Source organism: Arachis hypogaea, chromosome 18, assembly GCF_003086295.3.
Source record: "Arachis hypogaea cultivar Tifrunner chromosome 18, arahy.Tifrunner.gnm2.J5K5, whole genome shotgun sequence".
NCBI classification, from domain to species: Eukaryota; Viridiplantae; Streptophyta; class Magnoliopsida; order Fabales; family Fabaceae; genus Arachis; species Arachis hypogaea.
In genome coordinates this window covers 51,658,422-51,666,176 of record NC_092053.1, presented here as the reverse complement: position 1 = coordinate 51,666,176, position 7,755 = coordinate 51,658,422, and the positions used below count along the sequence as shown (strand labels likewise).

General features: G+C 38.6%; 1 long non-coding RNA gene across 1 annotated transcript; it reads left to right on the top strand.

Moving 5' to 3' along the window:
- Positions 1-5,529: 5,529 nt before the first annotated feature.
- LOC112769244 (uncharacterized) lies at positions 5,530-7,531 on the top strand. The gene is made up of 3 exons (XR_003186423.2): positions 5,530-6,489; positions 6,683-6,817; positions 6,935-7,531. It is a non-coding gene; the product is annotated as an uncharacterized lncRNA (long non-coding RNA).
- Positions 7,532-7,755: the final 224 nt, after the last annotated feature.

Genomic DNA, 7,755 nt, shown 5'->3' with positions numbered 1-7,755 from the left:
CCTAAGTTATCTTAATAGAAGGTTTGGTGAGCATAAGTGATTAGGTAAGCCTTTAACGGAAAGCAACCTCAGAGTGGAATGACTGGTGGGCGATGTCAAAGCCATCATCCGGGAACTCCGTGTCGAGGTGGATTGGGACTTTGCTATGGTTGTAGAGGAGTTGGACACGTGTCCTGGAAATGTCCTAAGAAGGTCAACCGGAATACTACCAAGGGCCAACAACAAGGTCGTGTGTTCACTACAACAACGGGTGATACCGTTAGATCCGACGGTTTGGGAATTGGTAAGCGAAAGATCGGTAACAACGTGTTAAAAGTACGATTAAGTTGGTATGTGGTTTTGGCTATCATAGATAGAAATCTAGTGAATGCCAGTCATGCTAAGTTGTGGTTGTGAGGAAGTAATTGATAGAACTCGTACTAGACGAGAGATCAGAATAAAGCAGCGGAAACTTGTGGAAGCAGTAACACAGGATAGCTACGAATAAGAGCTGTAAAAGTTTACTATAGTATCTTATGTTTGAATACTAGAAGGGTTAAGCGGGTTACTGCAAGTAATGATCCCCAATAGTTGGAATTGATTGCGGCTGCGAGCTTTGATGGTTCTAAAGCGGATGAGGAAATTATCATTGATGCATAATTGGATTTAGATGATGAGAGAGTGCAAGTTGTCGTGTTTGAGAGATGAGTACCATGATGTTTGGTCATAGTGACCTTGGAATTAGATTGAGATTTATAATGATTGGTTTTGAAAGACGAATGTGAAAACCACTAAATTGGAATGCTGATGCGGTACTGAGATTGGTTTAAGGAAACCCGTGACGGGTGGTAAACTCCAATTTTTGGGGAGGTACTGTTGAAAATTTTTCCCAAGAAATTAAAAGAGCGTTGGTTATGGTTTTGAGGATGATTTTTGATATGAGTAACGTTAACAAAAGAGATGTGTCTCGAATGCTTTTATAGATTATTAAAGGAAAGCGGATTCTTATAATTTTGTTAAATTGTTATTTCAAACTCATTTGCTTTCCAAAAATGAAAGGGGTTTTTGATTGATGAGTCAGAGGCTTTATAACAGCAAGTCATGTGGAAATTCGAGGGTTTGAGAATAAGAAAGTAAGTTTGGAGTTTATGCTTGGAGTTGAGCTGTGATTAGTGGTAATTGGCTTGGCAGAGAGAGAGGATAGTGATGGAGTATCATTAAGGTGTGGTGATGATCTTTGATTGATTATAGTGATGGGGGACGATGGCTGTGATTAACGACGATGGTAATATTATTGATGACATGATTTGAGATTTAATAGGGTGAGTTGATGAGACGATAAAAGTAAGGAATGAGACTATTGGTCGGCGTTGGACAAATGACCGAGAACCTCGAATATAGAGAAATCAGAGCGCGGCAACGGAAGCGCGCAGAATAAAAGGACCTTGGGACTGTTATGCGTTGGATATAGAGGCAGACTACGCTCGCGTACTCGCAGTGATGGATGGAATTTTCGAGGGCGAAAATTTCTGTTAGGGGGGTAGAATGTAATACCTGGTCTAACCGAAATTAATTAAATAATAAGTTAAATAAGAGCGAATATGGTTGGAAGATTTGGCAATTGGAATTTGATAATTCAAATATGATATTTGGATTCAGTGAATTTTTTCGAGTCGAAAAACATAGTTTTCTGCGTAAAAGCGCGCAGTGGAATTTTGACCAGCAGTACCGGCTGAGATCTGTCTGGTACTACAGCTGAGGAAATTGATTATGGGTAAATAAGATTAATAAATGAGGAACTATAATTAGGGAAGGTAGAAATATTTAAAGTGCAATTTAGAGCGCTAATCTTAAAGGTTTTGGCCCAAAATTGGGTCAATGGGCAAAAATAAGTGAACCGGGCCTAAGTGGGCCCAAGACCCAACATATATAAACATTAGTTATGAGCATTTCAGCTCATTTTGCCCTAAAGAAGGGGTGTTGGGCGCTGAAATTGGGAAGAGAGAAGAGAAGAGAGAAAACCTAACTCTCTTTGATCTTCAAACCACCATAACTTGAGCTACGGAGCTCCGATTGACGAGCCGTTTACGGCCACGCGTCGCTCTTCTTATCCTCTACAATTCTATCTAAGTTTTGTGGTGAGTATTCCATTCATCTCTGCCCAGTTTTTGAAATTCCCCACTGTTACACGTTTTTGGGTAATTAGTGTTGAAATCTTGTGATTTTGGGTGTTTAGGGATACTCCAACATGGATTCTAAGTGGGTTCTATCGCTACTTCATATGGGCTGAGGTAAGAAGTGTTCAAACCCTTGTGACTTGTCATTTTTATGAGCCCTAGGTTGATGTATGTATGTGATATTGGTTATGTTAGTGTATTTGGTGATGTTGGTGCACAATTGGGAGATTGGTATTGCTTGAGGAGCTTTGGTGAGGCTTGGAGCTAAGGTTGGTGAAGACTTCCAAAGAAGAGGATCAATTGGTTTGGCTACAAGAGGTACGGTTTAAGTTTCATTTAAGTACCGTGTGTTGTGATGAGAATTCCTAGGCTAGATGCCCCTAGGATTAAGTTTGGATTGTGTAAATGGTTGGTGCTAATATGCATAGTTGGTATGTAATGTGAATTAATGATTTGGGTTGAGAATTGTGTGGCCTTGTATGCTTGGTGTATTGAGAATTTGATGTACTGGGTAATGAGTATTGATTTGTGGTTTATGCATTTAAATTATGATATTGGGCCGGAGGCCGTGGATTTTGGGCCGGAGGCCGAAAAAAGGTAAGAAAAGTAAGTTGATGTGTGCATTGTATGATGACACAAGTGATTGGATGAATTTCAGATAATGAATATATGAATGATTGGGTTGGTTATTGAATAATAAGGTTTGAGGAGTTGAGGTATGGGATTTGGTAAATTTGGGTGCAATTATATAGATGAGGTATGTTGGTTTTGGTTGAGATATATTATATGGTCATATATGTGATTATGATTATTGATGCCTTGATGGTATGATGATGCATTAGAGATATGTTTGTCGTGATATATGCTTGAGGAATGATTAAGGTTGATTTGTGGGTAAAGCCACGTGATAGTGAGTACGATATTGATTATGTATAATGATGGTTGATTGGAAATAGTGTTGTTGAAATTTGGCATGAGAAAGAGTATATGATATGTAAATGTGTTTGAGTTTGAGAAAGTGTCAACGTGCGAGTTGAGGAGGCTTGATGTTGATTTTGGTATATTTTGATTGATTTCAAAGAAAAGGCTGAAATTGGCATGTTTTGATTGATTTTGAAAAGAGTTGAAAATGACTTGTTTTGAAAATGGCACTTTGTGGTTTTGTATGGAAACATGGTTTTGGGGCATACTTTGACGGGACATAACCTGGTCTACGGATCTCTGTTTTCTGCCAAATCTGTTTAGAAATGAAATTGGATCCGGGATGTCCATGCCGTTCGAAGGACGGGTGAAAAACAATTTAAAATGAGAGAGTTATGTCCGTCGAAAGATTGGGGGTTGAATCTGTAAATTCTGCAGCTTTTAACTTAGAAAATTTTTAGCAGAACGACCCTACGCGCGTAGGCGCACCTGGCGCGTGCGCGCCGTTCTTCCAGAAAGCACCATCCACGCGTGCGCGTGGTGTGCGCGGGCGCGTCGATGCGCTGTACCAAATGCCCAGCTATTTTCCAGAGAGTTGTGCCAGGGTCGTGCCAGTTTTGTGCCTGGGCGCAAGAGCACCCACGCGTACGCGTGGCTGACGCTTGCGCGCCGTTTGGATATTTTTCAATCCGCGCGTTCGCGCGTCGATAAGTTTTTGGCCATCCACGCGTGCGTGTGGAGTGCGCGTACGCGTGGCCCTGTTTTCATGCCAAAGTTGATTTTTGAGTTTTTAAAGCCAAACCTCATACTTTTAAGCCTCCGATCTCACCCCTTATGTATCAAATCATTATGGTATGCCTAGCAATGAGGAAGGAGCTAGGGGATGTGGTAACTTGCGAGTGAAGCAAGGGAAAAGGTTATGATCAATGATGATCAGATATGATTATATGAGATATGGAGGATGGCGGTGGAAGTACCGTGTATGCCATGAGCCGAAGGGCTATATTTATTGATAAATGGTTGGTTCTTGATTGGACCATGAGCCGGATGGCTGAGTTCTTGCCGGATACGGCGGAGCCATGTTGATAAATTGGCTAGTTCTGGATTGAACTGTGAGCCGGGTGGCTGAGTTATTGCCGAGTTACGGCAAAGCCATTATGGATTATGGCTGAGTATAAAGGCATATATGATAAATTAACGAATATGATAAATGAATAATGATGAAAAATGTTGAATGTAAGCATGCTTGTGTTTTCTCTCTGGTTGTAAGGGTGACAGGGCACCGATACCCTCTAATGGCGACAGGGCGCAGATATCCTCTAATGGCGACAGGGCGCAGATACCCTCTAATGGTGACAGGGCACATATTCCCTCTAATGATATTAATACGCAACAGAGAGACTGTGCCCGGGTTAGCTACCGGACATGTCGGGTTGGCTTGATAACCGACAGATGATATCATCAGCCATAGGGCAGGCATTCATCATTTGCATATGTTTGAATTGTTTGGGTTTGCCTATTTGTTTTGGATTTCTACATTATATATGCTAAGTTACCTGATTATGTGCTACTTGTTCTACTTGTACCCTAATTGTGTATTACTTGCCTGTATTGCTTGTGTTTGTACAACTGAGAGGCCCCTCATGTTGGTGTCGGTGGAGGTTGAGGGCTGTTCTTGATGAGATGAATTGATGATGCGATTGCATGATGATGGTGATCATTAGTTGAGATGATTTGAGCTCCCTGGGTAGACACAGTGATGTGGTTTCACTAGTTCCAGGGAGGGCATGATATATTGATATAGAATTGCTGAGACAGCACGACTGATGATGGCTTTGTTTATGATTCTGAAATCTGATTCGTGGGAGAGTCAGCGAGTTGGGAGTCATATGAGATGTGATCTAAATTTAGTATTCCCTTACGGCAGATGCCTATTTATAGATTAGTGAGAATCTAGGCTGGATACTTGGTGAAAAGGAGTTTAGGATGCTTGGTGAGTTTTTATTGCAGTGCATTGTATTTATTTGGCACTTTTACCGTACTGGGAACCCATGGGCCCGGGGTTCTCATTCCGTATATATCTCTTGTTTTTCAGATACAGGTCCAGGTGCTCAGAAGTGAGTTTGTGGGTCGTCTGAGAGACGGTGAAGATCTTTATTTCCTCTACTTTGTGTTTGATTAGAATCTCTCCACCTATGTTTTGAAAAGATTATATTATGTATTGAACTCTTTTGGAACTTGCCTATAGAGGCTCTTATGTTTCCTTTGGGAGAGATTAGGATATACTGTTGTCATCTACTTTCATACTGTACCCTAGCCGGCCTAAACTTCGTGGGTCGCGACTAGTGGCTATTTACTTATGTTATATATATCTATCTGTTATCTATCTCTTAATCTCCTCTACGCCTTGTCCGTATATCATTTTCGGCTTCACGATTTATCTTTTGTTGTCGAAACGTGAGTGATACGTCTTCGCGATTTTATTTCTACTCTTTTCAGGCTTCTCGATTAATACTCTTTTCGAAATTACCTATATTTATATATTAAAAATCCACCTGAGAGTCGTACCACCGTAATATCATTGACTTATGACTCGAGCATAAGGATTTGAATATTAGGGTGTTACAGTACCAATCATAGTAATATAGAATAGTGGCAGTAGAATAGAGTAGAAATAGGAAAATAGAAAAGATAAAATGGGTTCTAAGTACTCTTCTTCCTCCCATTTTCTTTCGTCTTCAAAACAAAAAACTTTTATTATTCTCTTGCTTTTGTTCATAATCATCCCACTCATCATTCCTTTTGAGAAGCCAAATAGTGTTCCTAATCTCACAAACAGAATCAAGTTGGTGGAGAAAACAAATTTAAAGCCTCTTGGTTTGATATCATAGAAAAATCCATTGGTAGAAGCAATAGCATTAACATAGGCCTTATTAACATTACTTTCTAGTATGTGTGTATGTTATCAGCACACACCCTCCCCACTTACCTTGCTAGCTGTTACATAATTTGGGCCCACTGCACTCTTTACTAGCTCTCTTTTCTTTTATGTTCCTACAATAAATAAAGTGTTTAATTACTATATTAGTTTTTATAATCTTATCAAATTTTTAATTAAATTCTTGTATTTGAGTTGGAAGATAATCCAAATAACATGATTCCACTGATCCCCTCAATATGCTATGCCGTATAACATACTAAATTTATTAGCTAAATCTAATCATTCTTTGTATTTCTTCTTCAGTTTATTCTTTTGATATAGTACCTGCGTCTTAGACATTCTAACTCAATTTCTCCTGCATCAGATTTCATGTTGCTACTGAGGAGCATGTGAAAGAAGCAATAAGGCCTTTCACCCTGTCTACAATCGATGCTGCTCGGTCTGGAAAAGTTTTATCTGATTCTGGCACCGGTGAGTTAGTTAACCGATACCTGTACTCAGATAGGACAATTTTTTTGAAACTGCTTATTGTTCTGTTGAGAAAGTAATCAGTTACAAGAAGTTTTAAGTTATGTTGGTTTATTAGTGTCTCATAGATAGGTGTCATCTTTTGCTATTGCTTTCTCCAAGGACTTGCTTTGCCAAATAATCTTTTGTTTGACAGATGTCTTATCAAACCAGAAATCACTTGCTATTGCCTCACCAAGTGAGCAACAGAAGTACAGGAAACCATTTTCTGCAGAAGATTATGCTAGAGTATCCACGTCACCAGAAGCAGGAGCAAATGAGTCTTTAGCATGTAAATTGATAAATTTTCTTCACTTTGAGTTGATTTTGATATCCAAAGGATACATTTTTATATTAACATTCAATATAGATTCTGCTTGAGCTAATCTGTTTCATACATTTTCTGCAGTAAAAACTAAGTAGGCGATTTATTATTCACCCTTTTAGGAGGAATTCCCTGACAATAACGAAGGTATGTACCCTTACTGCTCAAGCTTTTCTGAATCCATGTTAATTTTTGTATGTGTCACTACTAAATGTCATCAAAAAATAAAATCTCATTCATTGATTAAACTCTCTCTTGTTTATTTAATTGTCTCTCTTTAGCCTCTCTTGGTATAAACCTCCTCAAGAGACGCCACTATTGCTTTCTCCCAAGTGAACTTTTGCAAATCTATAATTACATGTACTTGTGCTTATAGACTTATACACTTAACATTCTATGCGGATGCGATGCTTTTTTTTGGGTCTTGTTGGCACTTTTACTTCTAAATATTCACAACTGCAAAGCATTCCTCATCATGTAGCAGTTTTATAGCCATAATTTCGTTGCTTTTAGATTTAGAGCAACCATCATGAGGTTGTTGCAGATTTAGTGCAGACAAGATTTGTTGCTAGGAGATCATCGGTGCTAGCAATGGACATTAGAGGACAAATATTTGAGACTTTTATGTAGTTAGATGATATTGAAACATTAAAGTTGTTGTTTTGTTTTAATTTTTTGAAGAAAAACAGTGATAGTTATGTAGAACTATACCATATGTAATTATGTTTGGAACTATTGACATTGAGAACTTTTATATATAGAGAGTTATATACTTATATTGTCTTATATTGAGGAATTATTGTTGTTTTGGTGTTATTGAGAAATTATTGAGCTATAAAAGATTTAGTTTTTAAATTGTAATATTAAAAACTAAATTTTTAATTTGAGTAGAGTGTAAATGAGAT